The sequence below is a fragment of the Chlamydotis macqueenii genome, chromosome 3 (genome assembly GCF_036417535.1).
Source record: "Chlamydotis macqueenii isolate bChlMac1 chromosome 3, bChlMac1.mat, whole genome shotgun sequence".
Taxonomy (NCBI): Eukaryota; Metazoa; Chordata; class Aves; order Otidiformes; family Otididae; genus Chlamydotis; species Chlamydotis macqueenii.
The window spans coordinates 40,811,730-40,838,530 of record NC_141558.1 but is presented as its reverse complement, the minus strand read 5'-3'; positions in this window follow the sequence as shown (position 1 = coordinate 40,838,530).

Genomic DNA, 26,801 nt, shown 5'->3' with positions numbered 1-26,801 from the left:
TTGTTTCTGAATGACAGAAATGCTCAAATACCATGTTGCTGGATATATTAAAAAATCACAGATAAGCAGAAAGGAAGTAATTTAAGAGCTCCTGTTTCTACAAAACAATGTGCTTACTGCAAGGACAGAGGTGTATTTAACTCACAGTGACCACTTTTATTCTGAGCTGGCAATAATCTGCAACAACAAATATGTCCAAGCGTTTTACTCATCCATGGATACTCATTTTCCCCCTCCTGCAGATATCAATTCTTTGTACATGTCCAGTGGCTAAAAGCCAAGAAACTCATTTTACACTTGATAATTCATTGCTAATCAGTGCTAATCTGTTTGGGAAAACATCTATAGCTCAAGCACAAAGAGATTCAGATTGGTTCAGATGCGTCAGTGGTGACTTTCTGTTGCTGAGCGCAGCTCCTTGGTCTCCTCCGTGGGACCCCACTGGAGATTCGCTCACTAGCTGCAAGTGGCTTCACACCAAGAACGTGGATATTTAAAATACAAGTATGAAATGAATCCTAGTGCTATTTGCACCAATTTCACCATTCACATATCTCAGAACAGTAGTCACTACTAGTACAGGATTACCACTGCAAAGCTTGTTGGGAGGCTGTTTTGGTCCTACTGAGACCTACTCAACTGAAAAAAAATAATTGAGAGAGCTTTGTAAGGGAGGTACACATCATGCCAGGTTTGTTTTGAATTTACGGCACTTGAATTTCCATCAGGTAGACATTCCCCACCCCATAGTTTTATACAAGCAATGATTAGGAGCAGAATTCATATACTGCTGTCCATGAATGCAAGCCTAGGAAATGCAGGCTCCCTGTAAATATAGCTGTGAACTGCGGAGGAAATGGAGGCAAATACCCCAGACTTGGTGAAATCAAACAACACATGGCTTCCAAACACTGGGAAGGTGCTCAAGGAACAAATATTGATTTTACTTCATGAAAAATAAGGTTTATATTATTGCTGCAAAATTTCTTTTTTGACATTTTTCTATAGGCTTTGAGCCATATGTTTCTGCCTGATGCAGCAAAGGCGCAATTAAGCTCCTCTACAAGACAGTGCTCTGCACACACCAGTGCTCTCCCAAGCAGAGGCACTGCAACGAGGGGAGCCAAGGCATGCGCAGGCTGCAGGCATTCCTGCATCCCGCCCTTGATCCGAGGGCTCGGTTTTGAGTTCAGGTTGCTGAGGCATGCCTCAGCTCGGCTTGATGGATCCGTAGGGTCGTTATTCAAATTAGATGTTGTCCCAATCTCATCTGGAATGTCTGCATGACAGCATTTCCACTCTCCCTATTTTTTTTTTATGCATTAAAAATAAGACAGTACGAGCCTCTGAGAAACCTGTCTTTAAAATAAAGGTCTGCGTTAAAGCCAGGTACGAAAAACTACCTTCCTGACAAACAGTCATTATTTGGAGGCACATCTATCTCTCAGGGAATCGGTTACGTGCCAGAAACCGAGAAACAATCCCATACAAACAGCAACATTAGGGCAATCTTAAGGTTGGAATTTAAGCACTAAAAAGACAGAGTGCACCTCAGGAAAAGCTAGATTAGCTACCTTATCTCTGCCTGCAAGCATACATGCAATATTACAGCCTTTAATTAAACAGACATGTTTTCTCTCCAACAGAATGTATCAGATGGTCTCTAGATTTTCTGTGTTTAGCATACATTAACAATTTGTCTCTTCACTGTGTCCATCATTTAATTAGCATAAAAGCCCTGTAGCCCTCTCTTCACTTGGTCGTCTTTATAGTACATCCTCTTATCTCAAAGGTACTTGTTTTAATAATTCCATCAGTACAGATGTACAATGTGTTCAACAAGACATTTTTCCCTTTAGAGACAGATGTACTTCTCAACAAAAATTCATTATTTATTACCTTGCAAGCTGTTTTTCAGATAAATAAACTCACAATTCCATTACCAGTATCTTTTAATGATGTTTCTGTTTCAGATTGCTTTATCATAAGAGTCTAATCCAAATTTCACTGAACTTTTCCATTAATTTCAGAGATCTGAAGGCTCTGTTCTTCATTTTCCAAGTAGCTGCCCTCAAAGCCCATCTCAGGAAAATCTGTATACTATTTATCCAATGAGATGTTTTAAAATAAAAAGGAAAATATTTCTTTAACATCAAAATGCCTCTCTAATGAGCAAAACATCCTGCAGAGGTTTTTCACTAGTTAGCTGAGAGCATGTCCTAGAACACAGTAAGTGAAAGAAACCTGCATGTTGAATGATAAATGGGAGCAGGGCTTTTTCAGAAATTATTTCAGAGCACAGCACAAATGAGTTTCATATGCAGACCTGCAAAATCATCATACTGGAAGAATTTGAAATCTCTTTCAAAATGGTAATGTTAAGACTGAGAAGAGATAGCATTACAAGGAAGTGTAAGAAGAATAAGACAGTCTCTGGATTTCTGGGCTGTGCACCGCCTATTCCACACTCCTAAACACAGCTGTGAGTCTTTGAGGATTTCCTGCTGAGGGAAGCTGTCTGCAAAGAAGAGTCATAGCTCTGAAAAGTAGAGGCTATGTCAAGTGACCCTTCCTTTGTAATATTATTCACTCAGCATACTTCTGAGTGTGGGAAACCTGGACTTCATGCAACAAAGGACTTAGATCCCTGAGAATCTTCTGAAAATCTGTCCTATTTTACCAAGTCCTTGATCTTCTTGTGAATTTTTCAAACAGAAATTTCTCCAATCACGTCCAGCTTTGTTAAATTTATTGATGTAAGCTGTGAGCATGTGTGGAAGTTAGCCAAATCAAACTGGGATGTCACTGTGATAAAAATGGTGATCATGTAATGCCAAAGTGGAATATTCATTTATGCATGAAGCAGGAACTCCAATATGCCTCTATTCCTTGCTCCTCCTTATCGTTATAACATGAGCTAGGAAAATTTGCTACCTATATCGTGATCAATTCTTGAAAAAAATTTCTAAAACTTGGAAAGTGTATCTGAGAACTTTGCCCTGTTAAAAATTCACCTGTATCTTACCTCTTGATTTTCTCCTCTCATTTTTCTCCAAACTTACCATTTCTGTTTTGTTTTGCTGTTGACTAAGTACATTAAATTATTTCAGTTATATTTTGGAAAGAGTAAAAGGGAGACTTAAAAAATTAAGTGCTTTAAGCATTAATTTTGGTTAGTATGTAGTATTAAGTAAGGAACACTGAGTAATAGGCCCTTATTGTACTGAAATTCATACTAAGAGAAAGGAAGAGTTACCCTGAGGGCACCAGAGGAGGAGGGATATCCACGCTTATTAAAATATTCAAAATAATAAAATATTAATTATCCATAATTAATCTTTTTTTTTTTCTACAGGAGGGAGTGATGATTGACTCTCTGGAAATTGGAAATTGAGAAGATCTATTACACAACTGCTTTTATTTCCTTGTCACTACAAACTTGTTCCCTACAGTTTCTTCTCTAATGATTTATTTAGCAGCTTATTTTTTTTAAAAAAAAAACAAAACCCTGTCATTCTTTCCTGTCCTTCCACAAAAGAATGAAGAGATTTAAGCAAGAGAAAAAATTGAGATACTGTATTTCTGCCTTATCAATATCAAAAACTCATCCTAATAAGGATTACTCCTACATTGACTGCACAGCTCTTCCTGTTTCCATAAAACTATTTGTGAGTTGCATATATTTCCATATTTGATCTGCATTAATATTAAAATCCTCCTGAAGTTTCTGGAAAGATTTACATGTTTTATCATCAGATAAATCCTTTATTATCTTGTACTGAAAGTTCATTTTTCTTTAAAATATAATAAATATTTGATTTGAACAAATGAAGCAAAAGCAATGAAGGAGAAAAGGTAGCCCATGAAAAGAAAAACCTGGAGATTGAATTCACAACTGCATTTGCTGTCTGTGTAAAAATTTCCAGAGTCAACAAGAAATAGGAAAAAAAAAAATAGTAAATACCAAATCTTTTACGTAGAAGGCAGAAAAGATGCCAGGTTATTATCCTCAAGCATTACATTATCCATGCACTGCTTTATTGTAGAATCACAGAATCATTTGGGTTGGGAAGGACCTTTAAGATCATTAAGTCCAACTTTTAACCTAACACTGCCAAGTCCACCACTGAACCATGTCCCTAAGTCCCACATCTACACATCTTTTAAATACCTCCAGGGATGGTGACTCCACCACTTCCCTGGGTGGCCTCTTCCAATGATTGACAATCATTTTGGTGAAGAAATTTTTCCTAATATGCAGTCTAAACCTCCCCTAGTGCAACTTAAGGCCATTTCCTGCCATCCTTTCATCACAAGTTACTTGAGAGAAGAGACCAACACCCACCTCATTGCAACCTCCTTTCAGGTAGCTGTAGAAAGCTATAAGGTCTCCCCTCTGCCTCCATTTCTCCAGACTAAACAACTCCAGTTCCCTCAGCTGCTCCTCATAAGACTTCTGCTCTAGACACTTCAGCAGCTTCATTATTGGATGAACAAGTAGAAGAAGAGAAAAGATATTGCTGTGGTTGCTTGAGATCGAATGAAAGAGGTGGGTAGATAGCATGATGGGATTGAACAGACAGCAAACTCACTGGTAATGTTGCCGAATAAGAAGCAATAAACAAAACTTTAAATATTTTGGATTTTGTTTCCCAGGAGCTGTAAGGTGTTGAAAGGTTTTATTTATTTATGGTGAAACTTTTGGAGTTGTAAATCTTGCAAGATGATGCTCAACACATCTGATATTCCTCAAGAACATCATATCTCATGTTACTTCAGCACTTCTCATCACATCTGCTTCCCAAGAAGTGTGTGTGGGCAGGGGGCTGCATGGAGGAAGGCATTAATGAGAGAAAAGGAAGGTAGAGAGGAGGAATAACAAGCTCTTCTCCCAGATATTGTGCAAGTATACAAGAAAAGAGTGGGAAAAGAGTTTCAACAGATTTAAAGGGAGATAATCTTTTAAATGGTTGAGTTTCTCTCTAAGGCAAATTTATTTCTTTGTCTTTAAATATAGCCTAGATGTAAACTGCTGTATCACCTGGAATATACACCACAAATGCTGCTGGTCTCCCTCCTGATCCTCCCAAGCAGTTTACTCTGACAGTAAAAGAGAAATTTCATCTTTATGTTATTTGGCTATCTCTCTTTTCATCTCTGCTCTGTCTTGCAATCCCCATCTCTGCACCATCCGTCAGTGAGACAGGCTGGGGAAATACAGAACCACTGGTACTTACAACATTTGAAACTCCTGGATAAATCATTAGAGAACATGCTATAGGGAACAACTTTGCAGCGACGAGGAAATAAAATCAATTTTATAATAGGTCTTCTCAAATTTTAATTTCCATAGGGTCAATCCTCAGTCGTTCCCATAGAAAACTCTACCCAAGAGGGAGGGAAAGAGAAAAATTGGCTGTGGTCTCCCTCTGAGAACATTTGACTTCTTCCTCAGAGGTAAGGGAATTTGCTCCCCATGCTGCATGGACCAGCGGTGGGGGGATTAGTCTCCAACTCCATTAAATTTTCCCAGAGCCACAGGGGACAATGCAATCTCTAGTTCTTTTCTAAATGACAGTTTGCTCAAAAGGCCTCCCGCTACACTTGAAATATAGGACAGGTGTTGCCACATTAGCTACAGACCCATGCAGAGAACCCAGAAACAGAGGAGACTGGTAGTGCCATGAAGCCCCCTTTTTTAGGAAGAAATTTTCTTACCTCATAACCAATACAGAAAAAAAAAAGGGTTTTCTCTGACTAAGATTATATGAAAAAAAATAGCTTACCTATTAGAATTAAAACTTTAGAGGGGAGCTGAGAATGTCCTGGTTTTGAGCATTAAATTCTGAAAACATCTGTGCACACACAGTACAACACTGAGTTTTAATATGTATCTTTTTCTCATATAACACCCCAGCAAGCAATCATGTTTTTAGGATTGCTATCTAAAGAACAAATAATCTTTATCTTGTCATAAGTCTTGCCAGCTTCAGGAGTTTGTTTCTAGTGGTATCCTCCTCCTGCTATTTCCATTTCAGAGTAAGTCCTCTTACCTCCTCCCACTTTACTGAAGTGTGTGTGTTACCGCAGCTAAAAGTAACGAGTAGTTGCTGATGTTGTCATATTTATGGAAACACTGTGCAGATGACTCACCATGCTGACAACCTGAAAACTCCCTTTTTGCCGTAGGCTGTTTCTTTGATCTGGTACTTGCATTTCTTCCTCTTTTGCCATTTCCCAAAAGCCAAAGTAAGTGGACATGCCCGAACGTCCCTGTGTGTGAGATAGTGGTTATCAGAAATTTTTCCATGCGGAAAATGTTTTGGCTGAAGTCACTGGGTATTGCGTTGAAGTCCTCAGGATTAATTTTTCCCTTCATACCTGCAAAGAAGGAAACGTTCCATATCAGTATCATTTATCAAGTGAGTGATTTAACATAGGAAAAATGGTGGGCATGCATCTTATTACCACTGTGGCTCCTTTAAGTCTCTGTGGTGGAATAAAAGGGCATCAAATCGTATATGAATAATCACCATGGTCTTTGAGGTCCCTCTATTCTACTCATATAAATAGAGCATCAGGAGAAACGATTATCAGGTCAGGTAACCCTAAGGGTCAAATCTTCAGCAGATGTGGATTGCTATCGCTCTACTAAAAAAAAAAAAAAAAACAATCAACATTTATACCTCTTTGAGATGTGGGTTTAGGAAGTGTACATATTACCATGTTCACCCGAATTTATAAGGAACTTGCACTTAAAAACAAAACTGTGTCTCAGATTTGGGTACAGGGATCAGTTTTACAAGAACAATTAGATATGACAAAATGATACCAAACAAAATTCAAGGCTGATGTATTGCCAAGTAGTTTATCTTAAAGAACATGCAAAGATAAGTTTCATTGGAATAGGACATTGTCTGGAGATAACATCAAAGCTAACACAATATGACTGCTGTTACCATTCAAAAAACTATTTACAGTTAGAAAGATAAACTGAGCACATAAGAAAGGTAATACACAATCTAAAATTAAATAGTTTGCAGTCTCCAGTTAAATTAAATGAGTAGCGGTACAAAGCAAGAAAATATGGCATTCATTTCATGCCTATTATATAGACGGCTATCGGTGCTTGTTATGATTATAAAATCACACTTCAGATGCTCACATCTCTCCAGTTTTCAACTCTTCCAAGAGTTATAGCTCTGGCACTCCTCTATGGTACAAAAATACAGCACAGCTTCTTGTAATTTCCTGAGGTACTGCACCTGCAATATATTCATACTAATTGCTGCAAACTAATGCACACAGATGACAAAAGAAGCTGAATGGCAATTCAACTTTTTCATGCAAAGGAAACATAATTGTTTTATCCTGTAACTTTTAAACGTTCAGGTTAAGTATTCATTTAATAAACTAGGGAGAGGTTACATTTCTACTCCTTCCCGTGTCCCTGCATCATGCCAGGATAAGCACAGGAGAAGATCCCAAGCCTGGGATTTTCCTTCCTCTCTTCATATTTCCCCCTAATATAAATGCTTCTAATGCCTCTGCTCACCCGCTTACCACTAGTATTTTCAGAAACAGATTATTTGTCAAATATGTTGTGGAGCAAATAGAGAAAGAGGAGGGGAATATGGACTTCCATGTTTCATGTACAGGCAATTGAATTCAACACAGCTATTACAAATCTTGTAAATCAGATCTTTTTCTTGTTAAGAGATTTTATTTCAGATCCTATCAGCAGAATAGCAGGAAAAATAATGATTCTGCAATAAAATCAAAGTATTTTGATTTTCTGATGAGAGAACTACTTACCCCTGCAAAAACAGACCCAGTAAGATGCATCGGTCCTAACTACCAAAAATCTCTCTGGCTCGAAACACTGAAGCCTGTTTTTTTTTAAATCAAAGAACCAATTAAAAGTCTGACTTCTGGATTTGTGTACATGTTTGATCCAGTAGTTGTAATTTGTTGTCTGCAGTACACAGAGTCATTAAATTTGGCTAAAGGAACTACATTAAAAAAAAATCAACATATGTTATGAACCATGGCTTAAATTTTCAAAAGACTTTAAGTAATTCAAGGGTATGATTTCCATTTACACTTCCTAGGTAGTAATTGAGCTTTGCAGAATTAAGCAGTGCAACACCTTGCTCATAGTCCTGATCCTACCTTGTACAATACTTGCACAAATTTTCCATGGATAAGCACTTAAACGCAGGGCCAACAGAAAGCTGCTAAGCAGGGCATGGACCAAAATAGCAAGAAATAAATTTCAGCTAAAGGAGACAGTACTTATATGTGTCCAGAGAGACCGAGTCTTTGTTCAGAGCCATTAAGCTCCTAAATAAGCTCAGCCACTTGCATGATACAAAACATTGGGTTTTCATTTGGAATTAATTTTATTTAATCAATTTTGTGGCCTTCTATGACAGGGTGACAGCACTTGTGGACAAGGGATGACAAACTGACATAATCTACCTGGACTTGTGCAAAATATTTGACACTGTCCCACATGACATCCTTGTCTCTAAACTGGAGGCACACGTATTTGATGGATGGACCACTTGGTAGATAAGTAATTGGGTGGATGGCTGTATCCAAAGAGATGTAGTCAATGGCTCACTGTCAAAGTGGAGACTGCTGATGAGTGGCATTCCTCGGGGGTCAGTACTGGGACTGGTGCTGTTTAATGTCTTTGTCAGTAACATGGATAGAGTGTAGCCTCAGCAACTTCACCAATAACACCAAGCTGTGTGGTGTAGTTGACACGCTGGAGGGGAGGGATGCCATCCAGAGGGACCTTGACAGGGTGGAGAGGTGGGCCCGTGCCAACCTCATGAAGTTCAACCAGGCCAAGTGCAAGGTCCTGCACCTGGGTTGTGGCAATCCCAGGCACAAACACAGGTTGGACGGAGAATGGATTGAGAGCAACCCTGAGGAGAAGGACTTGGGGGCACTGGTGGACGAAAAGCTCAATGTGAGCTGGCAATGTGTGCTTGTAGCCCAGAAAGCCAACCACATCCTGGGCTGCATCAAAAGAAGTGTGGCCAGCAGGCTGAGGGAGGGGATTCTTCCCCTCTACTCTGCTCTCATGAGACCTCACCTGGAGTACTGGGTCCAGCTCTGGAGCCCCCAGCATAAGAAGGATATGGACCTGTTAGAGCGAGTCCAGAGGAGGGCCACGAAGATGATCAGAGGGCTGGAGCACCTATCCTATGAGGACAGGCTGAGAGAGTTGGGGATTTTCAGCCTGGAGAAGAGAAGGCCCCAGGGAGACCTTATTGTGGCCTTCCAGTACCTAAAGAGAGCTTGTAAGAAAGATGGGGAGAAACTCTTTAGCAAGGCCTGTTGTGAAGGGATGAGGGGTAATGGTTTTGAAATAGAAGGAGAATCAGGAATTTATTTTTTTTTTACAGTGAGGGTCGTAGAACAGTGGAACAGCTTGCTGTAAGAGGTGGTAGATGTCCCATCCCTGGAAACATTCAAGGCCAGGCTGGATGAGGCTCTGAGCAACCTGATCTTCTTGGAGATGTCCCTGCTCCCTGCAGGGGCTTTGGACTAGATGGCCTTTAAATGTCCTTTCCAACCCAAACTGTTCTATGATTCTGTGATAAGTCACCCCGTGAGGGTATTGAGGACAGGGTCAAACCACTCCTTTTGCCCAAATCATAGCCACAGCTTGAGCTCAAGCCTGTTCCCCAAGTTAGCATCCTAACACCTGGCTTCCTGCAGGGCACAAAAAATATCTCAGTCACCAACACGAGAGCTGCTCCTCTTTGTAGAAATAATTTTATATACAGAGGACTGAGGCCAGAGAGACTGATTTTTATCCCAGCAATTAGAAAACATATCTAAGATGGGAGTTCAAGTCCACATCTGATAGATATCACTGCTCCAGAGCAGGGATCTGAATCTGGGTCTTTTACCTCTCTCTCATACCTAACATTTACTCTGGGCCTCTTTTGACTGTGCTAGTAACATCAGGCCCATAGCAAAGACAGTCCCATTTTGAAGGTTTCAAGGCTTTAGGCCACAGCAGTCCTTGAGGTAGATCTCAATATTTAGGTGAGTTTGGACAGTGAAATCTTGAGCATATGCAGAACTTAACATGCTAAACTAATAGTCAGAAGGCAAGTGACAGCTGAGGAGTAATTATGCCAATGCTACCTGAATGCTGGGACAAGGTGATATCTACATTGTGCAGTGGATTATGGCGAAAAAAAACCTTCGAGCTGACTTTCCGAGTACATCCACAGAGTTCAGCACAGCACCACGCAGAGACAGTTGCCTGGGTCTCAAAGGCAGCCTAGCCTTTTTGATATGGCAGAACATGCATTATTAAATTCAATCCCTGTTTCTCAGCAGAGCTAATTAGTTCAGGTGCAGCTCAACACTGCTATAATTATACTCCATCTGCTTCCAGAGCTAGCTAGTTTGGGTGCTGAGAGCTTGGAAATTTCTCTACAGTACTCCCTCATGGGAGGGGGCATGATACTATTATGTCCTTAGGCATGAAAAGAGACGGATTGACGCTCTGGTCCCTTTGATGATGGGAGCCTTAGCAGCCTAAATCCTGCAGAGTTAAATCCTCTCGAGGGACAGATTTTTTAAGATGTTTAAATAGCTAAAGCCCCAGGTATGGCCCCGGAGTGATTTTTGAAAAATGCCTCATAAGCACTAAGTGTTTGTTGGGCAGTAAATGACTCCGCGCGGCAATGTGGCGGTGAGAACCTGTGTCAGGCACCCAACTGAGGTGGTCTGTCGCAGGCAGCAGCCGACAGGGCCCCGGCTCTTTCCAAAACTTTGGTGTGGTCAGGCTGGCTTTGCTGCCTTGCAATGCAGCCTGTGAGGGCTAAGACTCATTTGGCTACACAGAAATTATCAAGCCTGTCTGCTTCTCAATAAATGGATAGTGACGACTCAGATGAAAGCTAATTTAGCAGGCTGTGTTTGCTCCCCTTAAAACAAAGCCTTGATCCAAAGACTATCGCAGTGAACGGAATATCTCTCCTCAGTGTCAATTCTTATTGGATCAGGCTCTGAATTTGTGGCACGGAGCAATTAGTATGAAATAGATTAGGCAACAACTTCCTATATTCAGTCGTACAAGTTATTTCAAGATGAACTGATTGCCCACATTTGTTTTGTACAGGCGGCTAAACCATCAATACCAACAACACTGGCATTAATCAACACGGAATTGTTTCCTCACTCTCGCAGGTATTTTGCTTCATATCAGTTTACAAAGGCTGTCAAGGACCATGTGTAGCTCCCAACACAATACAACAGTGCCACAGGATGTTTTTCTGGACACTGGAGTCATCCATAGGCACTTGCCCTGCAAGCTTTCCAGCAGCGTGCCCAAACAAGAACATTTGCTGTGACCACATGAACCCCTCAGCACATTCTCATCCCGTCCACTGCGTTTAGCCACACATCACATCAGTAGCACGTATATGTACTGGTGGGTGTGTCTGTGCATGTGTGTCCAGAGACAGCGTGCTCTGCTTCCATGTGTGTTGTGCAGGCATGAATGACACCTGCACCTAACACTACGGTGTCTGTGTGAGCGTCTATGTCACCACTGTTCATATTTTGATATTTTGACTCACTGCATTGCTGTCAGTGCCAGCCCCCTCCGTACCGCTACACCTCTGTTTACTTTGTGCTTTCCAAGGGCACTGGCTAAGGTTACTGAGACTGTTAGATTTTTGACAGAAACCGAATCAGTTGTTACCTATTTAACCCATGCGCAGGCATCACTTTTTGCAACGATTGTGGAAAGCGACAAAAGGAGCTGCCCCACACCACCCACTCTTCAGAGAAGATCTCTGGGTTTCTGCTCTTGCTCAGCCATGGCTGTCTCACTGCCAAGCTGCTCTCTCAGCACGCAGACAGCCTCTAATGCCTCCTCAGACATGAAATAATACTTGTTATATAAAGACTGCTGCCTACTACTCGTGTATATTCAGAGCCTTGCTTCAGTCTTCTCTCTCACACTACACTGCAGCTCTCTGACTGGATCAATTTACATGGATTTTGGTATATCACGAGAGATAGCACCCAAAATGTCTGTCTGAGCCCAAACTTGCCAGTCATCCCTACTGTTATGCTTCACCCTGCAGCCCCCGGCTTGGATGTCCTGGGGAGCTTACACTTTCCTGCATACACCCCATCAAGGGCAGCAGATTGCCGTGAAGAAAATCAGACCGAAAGGCAGTAATTAACTATTGAGAGGCGGTAAGGAGCAGGTATAAGTGAGCATTTTTGCCCGTTTCAGTGAAAGGCTAGCAGTTTAACTCAAAGCATCCCCTGCAGTGGTTTAGGCTGTTAGTGCCTGACTTTGTACTGAAAAGAAGAGGGAGGACTTGCAGACAGTTGCAGCAGAGAGGCATTTTGAGAAGCTGTCTCCACTCAGTTACCTTATCTGGGCTGAGAAGTATGCGTGAGTGACTCAAGCCTGTGCAGTGTACATCCCAGCCAGGTAAGTTGAAACCACTGGCAATAAAAAATAACCTCCCTGGCTTTGCAGTGGGACAGTGGAGGAGATGTCACAGGAATGCTGAGGCTCAGCTGAGAGGCAGCAGCTAACAGCTGAAAGACAGGACATGGCTATGGAGCAAGCTGGACACAATAACAAGGGGTCAGGGAGTTCTTAGGGCTAGAAAACCCTTTTCAACACAGCCATAGCTTATTCAGAAAGCCTTGTGAGTCTCACGGACTGCAGCTCTTTTGAATGACTGAAGGGACAAAGGTAAATGCAGCTGATGCAAAATAAATTTTCCAGAAGTCTTTTTTTTTTCTTTGCCTTTTTCTCTCGGTTCTCTTTGTCCTTCTTTATCATTTTGCAACCACCTGTCTGTGCAAAGAGAAAGGTTGCAATTCCAGTGTTTGCTATCGCTCTAAATTCCAAATTTTCTGTTAATTCTTGCTTTCCAGTTCTCATTAATAGATTACAGATGGCTTTTTTATTAATTACCATCTATTTTACTTCCTAATTTATTTTTTCTGGGAAATAAATACTTTCCTGACCTGTTCCAGTCTTGTTTTAATGCTCAGCCAAATATCTTAAGGCAGTGAAGGAAAAAAACAAACAACTGAACATCTGCTGAAAAGGTTGCAAGGGTGAATAAGCTCTAATAGCTTCTAATGAGCTTCCAAAAATATATTGCATAAGGAGCAATGAATAGATTCCAGTCTTTAAGCCCTTACTTATAAGACTATCCTGGTATGTTACTTAATTCAGCTACAGACAGGAGTAAATTCAAATCCAGGATACATTATCAGCTACTTTTAAAATGCATCCTACAGGGACATCTCTGTCTTCAAGCAACCATTAATTGGGCACAACACACAGCATGATTTTATGCATTACTGCTGCAGTTCGCATTGGGAGTGTATAAGACTGGAAGGAGTCCCTCACCATAGCTGAAATCCTGCATCGATTGGGTGCACTGCTTGGCTGCCCCACTTGGCTGCCCCGTAGCTACACAGGGGCAAATTGTGCAGGCACATGTAGGAGCTCACTTGCAACCTGCTCCCAAAGCCTCCTTTGGTAATGCAGCTCAGCCCTGTCTCTGGAAGTGAGCATTACAAGGGCAGGCTCAGACGTGTAGAAAGAAGCTTCGCTACTATTCCCCAAGTCATTGGCTAAAGCACTACCATGGAAATTGCTGCAGAGTGATCTCTTCTCATTGCCTTGGACTTCAATTTGTCCTCTTCAGGTTGCCCTCAGTTCAACCACATGTCTCTACCTGCCATGCTCAGGCTTATTGTAAGTAAATGCAACACCAGGAAAGTCAGTAGAGTTTCATTCACTTACAATAGAAGTGAATTCAGCCATAAATCGATAATGAAAAGCGAAATGTTCCCTACATGCCTGTTCTTGTAGCTGTCCTTCATCTGAAGAGTTCAGTCCCACTTAGAGAATCAATGCATCGATAGAAAGTATACTGTGTTTTCAATAAAACTGAAGATGTGAGCAGATTCAGCATTGTATGATTATTAATTTCCAAAGTTAGCCACAGGCTTTTAACAGTTTCTCTTAAATCTCCAGAGAAAATTGAAGAACTCTGATAATTATCAAAAAATGCTGTATTAAAATAGTCTCCTCCATCCCTCTACATGTGCAGAAGCAATTTGGCGTATTCGTAGGGCAAGCAAGGATACACTGTTGACTGAAAGCAATGATGTGTCACTGCCTCTTATTTCCGGGATAGCCCTAAGCTCATTCTGCCACCTTGTGTGATCAACATACATTACAGCACAATCTCATGTTCAGGTATTTCTTATTCCGTTCCAGCAGGTCTCACCCCTTTATTTAGAACTACTCTAACCCAAGGGTCAGTTAAACTATGTGGAGACAACAGCATATCTCTGATGTTCTAATACAGATCGTCAAGATGAACCAAATTTAATATTTCATGCATACTCTACCTCCCAAACTGCCACTTAGTTTTAAGAATTAGAACAGTGAATAATTCTTAACAATTATGTGAAAAAATGTGCATTTCTCTCAGTTTATTGTTAAATTGCAGTTCTCTTGAATGTATAACTTTCTTGAAATGATTTGCTAAAAAATGTGTGGGAATAGTTTTAGCCCATACCATCCATTCAAAGCAATTTGTTGAAAAAAGCCACAATTTTTCAAAACTTGAGTGACTAGCCACTCTTTGCCTTATGGACTATTTCCCCTTTATAGAAATACTTTCTTCACACTTGCTCTGACTGGAAAACTGTGACCGTTAGAAAAACATTTGATTTTCAATGTAAAACGACTGTGGAAACTAAATACAAAGGTAGTCTTTCAGAAAGTTTCTCCACTGTTTTCTCAATGATCCTAATTTCTGCTACTATGTTCATTCACAACAATATGAAATTAAAAAATAAAAAAAAAATTTAAAAAGCAAAAGCTTTTAATGAAAACACCATTTAAAACCTGTTGGATAAAAATGTTTAATGTTTTGATTAGCTGAATGAATTCAACTATCTTGTTCTGGAAACAGGTAAAGAATTCCTGAAGTTCATCTACAAAAACCTTCAGAAGTTTTGGGTCAAAGTAAGCATGAGAGGCTCCTCAAGGGACTCACATGCCCAGAAATGACTGCTGGTACAATGAAAAAATCAATAACGCTACATGAAGTTGTTACCTATGGATGTCATGTCCCTTCTGAGTACTAGCAAATGCCCATGCACCCCGTAGGTACCAAAACACATAAATGGGACACCAGCTGTGTCCAGAAATGCTCCCAGTACAGAGGGGCATTTGACCCTGATCACGGAAAGGAGCTCAGCACATCCAGCTTTTCAATGCCTGCGAGCCCGTGTGCGCTGATCCGCTGGTAAGCGAAGGTGGCAGAATGTAGGAAGCAGAGAAAACAATTATCAAAAGCTCTGTCTAAATCCTACAAACACAGATGCCGACATCTATTATTGCCTTATGCTCTACAGATATGGAACTACATTTCTTATCTAAGAAGTGAACTATGGCTCAGACTTAATTAACCAGAACTGCGGTGCCCATAAGATCTATGCTAAAAATACAGCGTACGCAGTCAAAGCAAAACTCATTCCTGTGGTCTAGTTTTAATGTCTTTCACACAGGGAAATAATTATGCCTAAAAGCCGATGTTTTCACTTCATACTTATGGAATACAATTCATCTTACAATATCTCATCATCACCTTGAATTGTGGCTGTGGTCAGAAAACTGTTTATGTTAACATCACACCATGTTACTCACCATACCTTCGGCAAAATAATCGAATCACAGGGCCGATCCCCAGCCCCTCCATGAGGAAAGGTAACTGCTGCAGAAAGATACACAGTGATTTTAATAAGAACTAGGCAAAATATATCTACCAGATACAAACTCAAAAAAAATACGCAGTGTGCATGTCAGAGAAGGCATTAATAAATTTGCAAATAAATTCAGGCAACCCACCGCTGCCTTCCAAATCAACAAAAGTAATTTTAGAAAAAATCTCTTTTGTTTCCCAACTTACTCTGTACAAAAATTTGACCTTTCTTTCGAGGTTGGTTTGTGTAAAAAGGATGAAAAATTAAATAATTTAAAAACAAAACTGAAAATCATACCAAAGTATTTATCCCAATCACTGACTTATTAAAAAAAATACAATCTTCAAAACATTTTACACACAGTTCTAATTTCAAAGGACTTTAGCTCAAGTTCCAAAAGCACAGAGCAGCCCTAAAAAGTGCATAATTAGCCTGGTATAAGGGAGCATGTGGTAAAGGGACCTGGAAAGTCTGAATCCCTGTACAGGGTCTTGCAGAGCCTTTGGCAAGTCATCTCATTTCCTTATATCTCTATTTCCCTATCTATTAAGTCAGGGCAATAATACCTACCTTCCCTGAAGAGGTGACAGTAATTAAGTCAATGCTTTGCATAGCACTTTCAAGATGCAAATCTCTACATTAAAGTTCTAAGTACTATTATTATTGTCATCATTATCACTGATTATCATTAAGCTAAACCTACTGTTTAATTCTGTATGTTCTCTTCTCTCATTCTGAAAAATGCATTCAACTGCCATTGTAAGCCAATTATACCATCTACTCTTAAGTATAGGAGTACAAAAGCATACCTTCTGCTGCATTTGCAGTCTGTTCCCTCTTTCAAATACTCTTTGTGTAAAGGAAAGCATATTCTTAACTAATGCCTTAAGGAAGTTTGCACAGTATTGCCAAATTACCTCATTGCAATTAGTATCTCAAGTTTCTCTGCAATCTCAGGAAAACAGCAGTAGCCACGAACATAGTTAATAATGATGACTTTGTAAAACAGAACTGGAGGCTAATATTGAAAGGGCTGTCAAAGAGCAAAAGGCTGCTTTTCAAATGACCTTTAAATCCTCTGCAACTCCTGGAGAATATAAGAGGTAACATGAGTGACAAAAAAAAAAAAAAGAAGGCTTTTCCAGCTCACTACGTTTCGCCAGGTCAAAGAAACATTTGTAATGAATAAATAAATATATAATTCATTCCCCAGCCATTTTGGCATCTTTTCCACTATGAACACAGGTGGGGAGCAGGTCTGTGGAGCTGGATGAATTTCAGAGACCTGTAAAACACTCAGAGAACCGAGCTCAGGGAACGGAGCCTGGGTTGCTCATTATGCAGAGCAGAAAGGAACAGAAATTTGCCCACAGGGCTTCAGTTGCAATGTGTATCCGTGAACCATAAGGTTTTAAAATGCTGATGCCAAAACTAGTGTTTCCTAAAATCATCCTGACACAATTTCTTCTGGTTTTGCTCATAAGAACGTGCAGCCATGCGATGCCGTCCTGCTACCCTGCCTGCCCACGGATGCAGCCAGCTGCGAAGCTCAGTGCAGAGCAGCTTACCGATGTCTGAGCACAGAAATGGCTCCTTGTACTTCAAAGCCTACCCACCACACACACAGACATAGGGTGAAGAGGTGATATGTCACATCCTGGCATACAGCCATGGAGAAAGCCACTCCTCTTCTTGTCATTATTTATGTGTTATGTCAATGTCCACTAGTCTGAATAAAAAAGTAATTTTTAAATGGATATTGAATTATTACAACTTTCAGCCCTGAAAGAACCTCTTCAAAATGAGACATTTAGTAACAGCACAGTGTTTTGCAATTGTATAATCTTTCTGTCTAAGGTTATCAACACAAAAATATTTTCAATCAAGTAATTAAAGGTGCATGGAATTTCTGAGAAGCAAAGTAAATGTTACTTTTTATAGGGAAGGAACGGATATCTAGAGGTTTAAATTTGCACCTGATCTTACCCAGTGGGATGGGACACATGATGGCTCCCACAGTCTCGGTCCTGGCAGAGTACAAATCCACCAATAACTTGAAGATCACTCCAGCCTCCTCCATGTGCTGGGGAATTTCTGTGCTGCAGGGGAGGTTTTCTGCTGTGGGCCTGGTCTCACCCATACCCGAGGGCAGTTGGATGTGGCTGCAGTGCTCATCAGGATCCAGGATGCCAGGCAGGCACTCCCAGGCTGGTAATTAGGCACAGCCTGAGTGGCTGCCCTCCATAACACAGGGAGTGAAGGGAAGGCTTTCCTCTCCCAGAAACACCTTTCTGTCAATTAATATGACCCCCTGTTTTTCCCTGTGGAGGGTCATTCAATATAAAGAAGGGCTTGAGAAATGAAAGAACAGTTTTAAATGACATTAATACCTGAGATAATGGAAGAAAAGTCATATACCACATACATACTTACATATTCATTTGTCCATCTGTTCTTTGGCTTTCTTTAGGTCTTGTAGAAAGCTATCCTGAGTGGAACTGGCTGTTGATTTAAACAACTTTTCATAATTGCAATAAGAACCAAAAAATTAAAAACAGAAAAATAATGAGCTGCAAGAAGGGAATTTTTCATATAAATGGCACCTGCATGGCCATCCAGTGCTATCAGTCACTCACTGTACCTCAAGTGGACAACGTTTATTGGCAAGTCAGTGTGGCTTCTTGCTGAACTTCTAAGACATTTATTCTTCTTGTTAAAACATAGCTTTTGAGAAACAGTTTAATTCTCTTTATATAAGAAGTCCAAGGAACAAGATAGAAACATCATTTCTGTCGGGTGGCTTTCAACTGCCTTTGCTTCTTTGTCCAGTATTTTTAAACATTACTACAAAATTTTAAAAGATAACAAAAATAGGGTAGGATTAGACTGCTCAATAACATCTCAGATAGTACCCTTTCTTTGAAACTGAGAACAATTCATTTTGCCAGCTAGAAAATTACGCAATGCAATTAATGAACTGACAAGATACAAAATATAATTTATTATATGATATCATATATATAATGTCTTATTATATAATAATATAAAAATATTTATCACTGCACTTAAAAATTATATAGTTCCAGTTCCCAGACAGAATATGATTGTAATTTCTTATTTTATAACTTCATTGTTTCTCTTTTAAGTAACACTTGAATAGGCTCAGAAGTGGCTGGAATTTCAAGCCTATCCTCTGCCAAATCTGCAAAACCCCACTCATTCTGCTCCTCAAAGCTTCAAACTGATAATACTGGAAATTAAATTGACCCATTTATTCGTCACCATAGCAGGGCTTAAACCTAAGCAGCATGATTGCCATCATGCCAGTGCTGTCACTGACCTAAGTCTTGAGTTTCAGAGTTTGCCGCAGCAACACTCGATAATAAGTGGCAAAACATTATTACTTGTTTTGGTACTCATTATAAAAACATTAATTGGGGTGAAAGGTATTCCACTTCATATGCTAAGTCATGGATCTTCTCTGAGGGTGGACATGGGGAATTGCAAGAGTAAGTATGCCACGGTGATTTGTTGCCACAAAATTTCCTTAAAGTTTGATTGAATGGACTACTTAGGGGGTGGCACACCAGGGAAAAACATCCTTTTGATTTAAATTATCCAGATCTGGTCTGAAAGGTCACCATCAAAATAAGAATACAACACAGAAGAGGGGTGAGCTCCAAAGGAATGTCAGTACAATTTATGCAAACCGTTTTTTCCATTATTCTGTTTTGAATAGTTTTGTTTTATTTATTTTAGGGAATCACTCCATGGCTCACACACTGCAGCTAGTTAAAGTTCACAATTCTTTTACTGCACCGTTCCTATTGCCTCTCCCTTTCAAGCACAGTTTTCATACCAAAAAAAAAAACCCAAAAAAACCAAAAACACCAAGGAAAAAATCCCCACCAGTTTGCTTCAGTTTGACTCCTGTGGCAGAAAAGCATTAAACTCACAGCCAGACAGCTGTTTCCCCTCCTCTCGAGTGTTGTCACCCTGCCTCTTTAAGCTCTGTTTTATCAGTTGCATAGAAGTTTTTTTTCTTCATTTCAAAGAGCACATTAAACTCTCGTTAACAGTAAGGGGAATTAGGCATGCACAGTTAGGAAAAAAAAAAGAAAATATCCTGCACTATCGAAGTAAAGAAACAGGATTCCCCTGACAAATGTGTATTCACAAAGAAATATCACTGCAGGTAACAAATAGGCTCCCTTGGCTGAGTCAGATATCACTTCCAAAATTTCCTCAAAGCAGACTCTGTCTTGGAGACGTTTCAGCAGGAAAAAAAAAATGGATTCTGCTCAGCCTGAGTTTATCTAGAAATTTTGGACTTTCATCTTTACAGAACAATAATGTTTGAAAAAAACCAAAAATTTAAATTAAATCCCAAGCCTCATAAGGAGGCATCTCGGGGGCCAGCTACTGGCAGGGCAGGAGAAAGCACTGCTGCCAAATGGAAAATGTGAGCTGGCAAGTGGACCTGGAACCTTAGGTTTTGAACTTGGCAGATCTGAAAAGGCTTGGCATTTGGTTACAGATCGTGGAATGCGAAGCTCGCAAACAAATTTTTCCCCATAAGACTATAAAAAAAAGTATCTTTAATATTTATAAAGCAAACTTCTGTCTGCCCTTCTTATGAACAGCACTGGCGTGTATTGCACAGAAATAAGTAGCCTTTAGCAACGTGTTGATTTTGCCTAGCAATCCTGTCTTCATTTGTCTTGCTTTATGTCCCTTGTGCTCCTCTGACTTTTTGACCTTCCAGTAAATTTTAGCATCATTCAAGGATGCCAAACAGGCAGGGAAAGCAAAAATGGATTAAAAAATAAAGAGCTGCAGTGGATGGAAAATTATCCCCGTAAACTTTATTAGATGTTTCAAATGCTGCAGACTTTAATGGCAGCAAACTTTTAAAAGTTCAACCTCTGCTTTTACTGGTATTAGGGGATACTGTTAATTTTCCATCTAATCTTTAATATCACTAATCAGAACAGTTACCCAAGTCTTTCTGCAAAGTTATATTAACTTTTTAAATTATTTTAAATTTCTTTTTTAAATATTGCGAATTTTTAAAAAATATTATAAAACCAGTTTCCTAGTGTTTCCCTGTACCCTTGATGAAAGGGAAGAGTGATGACATCATTACTTGCATCTCCCTGCACAGTTTGGCCAGACTCCTCTGCATTTTCTAATTCTCTCTTTTTCTTTTTTACCTCTTTTGTGGGGTAGAGGGGGAGCAGACAGTACTGGCAATTCATGGGTTTGAAAGCAAATAAAGGAGTGGTTGTGGTCTATTTAACAGCAACACATTCTCCCTATTAATACTGTCACTGTCATCTTTACCAGCATTATAGCTGGAGTTTAAGCACGTAAGAGACACAACTGCTTTCATAAGTCACATCTCTCCTGTAATTTGCTTACATGCAGAGAGCAATTTATCCCATTAATATCTTGCTCAGCTATTGAGAAGTCGGAGTTTGAAACCACTGAAAAGAAAACCAAGACATAAGGTGCAAAGGAATGTTGAAAATTGTTCTGTAGCTGAGACAAACCCCCTCGGACCCCTCATGTGCGGCAAGTCTCCAGCCCATGAATCATCTATATACTATGTTGTGGTCCACCATGCAAGCTGTAGAGAAACACATACCAAACACTGATCTCCAAAGCCTCAGACAGCTTAGTCAGTATAAATTATCTCATAAGATGAATTATTCTGTCTTGATTTGAGAATTTAACACTCTCTCCATTTGTAACTTGTTTCTTTCATCCTCTGCATGTGTTAGCACACTACTGGGATATTTTTAAAATCACAAGAGATCCATTCCCATTAGTTTGGAAGGTTATTTCATGTAAGTATTTCCTTGTTTCTTAGTATTCCTTTATATAGAGGGGTTTTTTTTTCCCCTTACATCCTGAAAAAGGTAAAGAAAATGGCATGAGCACTGTATAGTGTTTCAGCCTTTCTTTCTTTTTTCCTCTTACCTTTACAAGACCACAATATTACCATTCATTCTTCTCATTCATTTGAAGCTACATTTTTTCAAAACTTCTCTTTGGATTTCCTAGATAAAACATACATGCCTTCCAATCAAAACTGCATAATGATGGTGTATTTTTGAGGTGAAAACCTGAGATACATATTTTTTAATAAGACAAAAATTAAATTTTATGCCACATCCCCAGTTCAGTAAACCAGAGAAGCCCTGTTCTGACTCCTGGTTGAAGTGTGCTGCTGAAACTGTGCAGAGAGCACCGGCTGGGCTAGCTTCTGTAAGGCTGCCTCTGCGGTGCAGAGAGGAGGACACTGCAAGCTTCTCACCCAGATCTCCCAAGGACTCACAGGTGATTTAGGATTCAAGTCCTTTTCTCCATCTCCCTCCTGAGGATTTCCCTTTCACAGGAGAAATCTCCTGCTGGTGCAGAACCACTGTACTGGAACTTGCACCATCCCCCTCCCAGCTCCTGGGCTGAGGGGATGCTCTTTAAGACGATAAACTGACATCTCCGAGGAGGCTCTTTCACTCACTGGCTCACAGGCACTAATTTAAAGGAGTGCCTAGCTACAGTATGATTTATCAGCCAAGACTACTGAGAAGATAATGGACTTTTAAAAGAAGGCATAGTCCAGAAATTATCTGTATAGCGACCTGCTCCAAAGTCCCATTCCCACTGGATTTGGCAGAAGTTCAGCCACATTGCAGGTAGTGGTAATCTTGGCCAGAGCCATTGGACTTTGGGGTCTGTTGAAGTTTTCAGTGTATTTCCATGGAGAAAAAAAAAAAAAAACACAACAAACATTTTTTTTTCATTTATTTATCAAGCAATGCCTTGCCACCACAACACCAAAAGGAAGTACAATTCCCAAACTAAGGAATGCTGGGGGTAAATAGTCTCTCCATTTAAAGGCTAGTCTCTGGTGCTCTCTAGCTAACCTTAGTCCCTAAAAATGGTACACTATCCTGAGCTTCCCCGAAGTCAACATCATGATAAGAGGAACAGCAAAGTGAGCATACAAAATAACGGCAAAGGTCACTGTTAACTTATTCAGTTAGTCAGACAGGTTAGAGACAATGTGACTCATTAGAAAAATAAAGATGCAAGTGCCACAAGAAAACTTAGTGATCAAAATAAAAAAGAAGATAAAGGTACCACAAGATGATAACCAGGCACTATCCCTTTTTATTCTATAAAATATCTATTAAATACACCCTGAAGCCAACATTTGGAAACAGAAGAGTTTGACAAAGAATTTAGATGCTCTTTGCTTCAGCATATGCAGGGTCTTGTACATGACCAACATGAAAGTCAGTTGCCGCAGCAGACCTTTGATGCTGTGTGTGCCCTCCAGTGCAGACACATCCATTCGCAAAGGCAGTTGCACTTGACAGACAGCCGTACTGGACTTGCATGCATAAGTTCAGATGCAGAAGCCATAAAACATTGTAAACCACACTTCACAAGTTTACACAGCAGAAGTTATTCGGTGGATTTGGCCATTGTTTCAGGCTCTCTGAAAACAGATGGAAACATGATGTCTTCTCACAAGTTTCGTTCCCACATTACTGCCACAGATGGTGTTCTCACCTCTTTGAATAACAGAGCTTTTTTCTTACAGAAGCAATAACAGGATACAAAATATTTCACTTTGCTGCTGACATAACTGATCTCAAGCAATTACTGCTGAGACATTGCAATCTTCTACCATTTTTTGCTCTCCTCCTCTCTCAGCACATAGTCTGTTTCTCCATTCAAAACCAACAACAGGCAGGGACACACACTGAAATATTCAGCCAGCTATTTACCAATGTTTTCTTCTCAAAAAGTCCATATATCCCAAATACAGTGATATTTATAGAATCGCCCAGTAATGCAGTTCATTGAAAATGAAGAAGGAAAGTTTTTTCCCAGATGATTTGGTTAGACACTGTACTGTTCCTTGTGGGAGATTTTTGTCTTTTCTTTTTTCCCCACTAAGAAATAGTAACTGGGTAATTATATTTCAGTCTCTTGAGGGCTCATTTCCCAAATGGATGTAAATAATAAATCAAGCACCAAGAGGAGACGATTTGGTTCTCAAAACCGGTCTCTGCATTTCAGCATCTGGAATGCTACAAGTGTTTATGCTGTTGTTATCAAACATTTTCACCCCTTAAACAATGACTTCACTGTTATTTTCTGCTCATAAGTATTATAAGAAAAAACAGATCCTGTTTACACAAAAAAGAGTTTGAAAATCATCAAGAAGAAAAATCTTGCTTCCTACTCATCATTTACACCCATTATGTATTAATTTGCTAAGGAAATATATGCTTAAGTAAGCTCCAAAAATTGAAGTGCCTTATTATTACAATAAATAAATAAATCAACAACAACAAAAAAAACAAACAAACATGCAGTCAGTCAGTCAGTTGTGCCTGTTGATCACCATCTGGAAAACTTGAAGTCCAGTCCAGGCAAAGACCTCTGGTCCCTAGGTGAAGTGCAGCCTATTAGTTATCATCCATGCTTTCCACATCTAGTTGCTGCTGGACCATGTTGGCTGCATTTTTAAGATGTAACACTTTTCCTTGGTCTCATCACAACCCTCTCATGAGCCCCAGAGAGTGCCTGCGTGCCACTAGTACGTTATCATTCTGATGTTTACTTCTTCAGGTCAAAATATACTAAATAACAGGAGGGTTGCACTATGGTTTACCAGAAGAGAGCTTTTATAGTGTGATGCATACACTACGTGTGCCAAGGTGTGTTATGAGGGAGATCAGAGAAGTCTGAACATAAGAGACCTGCTGGGATGGTGCTGGAAGTCTGCATGGAGTGGAGAAAGCCAAAGCTTTTTAAGTCTTACTCATGTTGCCCACAAGGCAAAATATTCTTAAACCCACACGTGAATATGACCACAAAAAAAAAAAATTAGTTTGCTTCAAAAAGCATCCCAGATGCATCGTCTGTGAATGATCAGCAAACCTGGGCCCTGGAGCACCCTGGGAAATTAAGTTATTTTTAGGTTTTTTTAGTCTTCAGAGAACTTTGGAATTAAATGAGGGAGAAGAAATTTCAGAAGACTCTCCTTATTCTGGCTCTGTAACACATTAAAGTTTCATTACTGGTGAAATGTGTGTTATAATCCACAAGAAAGATGCTGTTTACTTGGAATTACATGGGTGCATCACCTTTGTTAGATTCTATTGTTCGGAGAATAAACAAAAAAGTTAAAATAATCTGGAACTGTACAAACTTCTATTGCCTGAGATGTTAGATATTTAATTACACAATTTTAGCTGGTTTCTTGAAAGTCTTTCCACCTTGCCTTTTCTAATTCTTCAGGAGGGATATTTTGATCGCTTTTCTCTGTAGAAATGGTCCTTTGTTGGTTTTTGTAGCTGATGCCAACTTTCTTTAGGGCCCGATCAAACTCTTACTGAAGTTAAAGACTCTCAGTAACATCAGTAGGATGAATTGAGAGCATGTAAGTGTTGAGGATAAAATTTAACTCCTGACTAAAAAAGTAACTCCACTGTGCACATACCTGTGAAGACAGAATTTTCTCCAAACTTCTGAAAACCAAAGATGTATGTCAGATACTTGAATAATATAATTAAAAAGATACAGTAAGTGAATATATATTTCTAAAGATTGACTCTACCGTTGCTAGATAGATAGATAATTCAATAGTTACATTGAATTCCCGTGGCTTAAGGGACGTTTTGTACTTCAGATCAAAGATCAATAGAAAAATCTGATTGTATTGTAGTCAAGATTAAAAGAAGCATATCCATTTCAACAGGTCCCTTCTCTACCTTCATCTGCACAGAAATCTTAATGGGCTTTGTACAGAAAGTTCAGCTGCAAAATCTGAAAACTTAAATTCCCGCCTGTGCTAGCACACAGGTCTGAGGTGACAGGAGGAACAGATAAATCTTTTGGGGCAGAAAGCCCTCCAGCAGCCGAGGACTGTCTTAAGCTAACAGGCAGTCTTGAGAAAGACTCGCTGCAGAGTTATGTCCTTTACAGTGACAGAGACTAAAGATCTGTGCAAGAAGCTGGAAAAGAAAGGACTTCTAGCCAAATTAAACATGCTGCTCCATGTTCTATCTGAGCATAAAAAAAAAGAAGGGTTTGTTTGGATCTTAGAAATTTTAACACATGGAATCAGAGAAAGCATTCTTCATTCCTAGAGCTTCAGACATTTGTTCCTGACCAGTTGGTAAAATTATACTTAACCTTCTGGATTAAAAAAAGACAGATTTTGAAAAACGGGGTTAGAAGGTGAATTATTTGAACTGTTCACTTTTAATGTATCTTGAGACAGACAGAAATTTCTTCACTTACATTTTCAGAATTAGGTCAGTTAGTGAAACACAAAACATAATGTGAAATGTAAAAGAACAATGAAATGGCACAAAGTTGGCAGACAAAGCACATCCAAGTAAACCAAGAATACATGGAGACCTCTCATGCTTTGATGAGGAATCAAGCCAAAGGATCTTGGATATATATTAATATATGTGAGTATATCCCAAATGCAGGTTCTTTGCTCATTCCACTGCTACAGGAGACCGTAATTTGGCTGGCATCAGGAATACATGACAGGGCATTGCAATAAGCTAAAACAATGTTGTGTAATAACCCATCCATACTCAGCAGATATACTCCCAACAACTCAGTCATCGCAGTAGCAAATGCAGTCAGTCACAACGTAAATTTTTTTAGAATAAGACAGAGGCCCTGTATTCAAATGCATCATTGTCTCCACAAGAGATGCAACAAATTCATGACTAAACTAAGGTGGCACCTGCAAGTTTATATTGCTTTTCTAGAAGAACTTTATCAGTACATATGTCAATATATTAGCACATATTTGGGAATGCTCTGCTGAAGAGAAACCTTGGAGCTTGCCTCTTGAGAAGACAAACAGGAGAGAAGGAACCACAGGACTGATAAAGAGCTGTATGTTAAATACAAGGGAGGGGAAACTCCGGTAGTGCTACCACCAGGCAGAA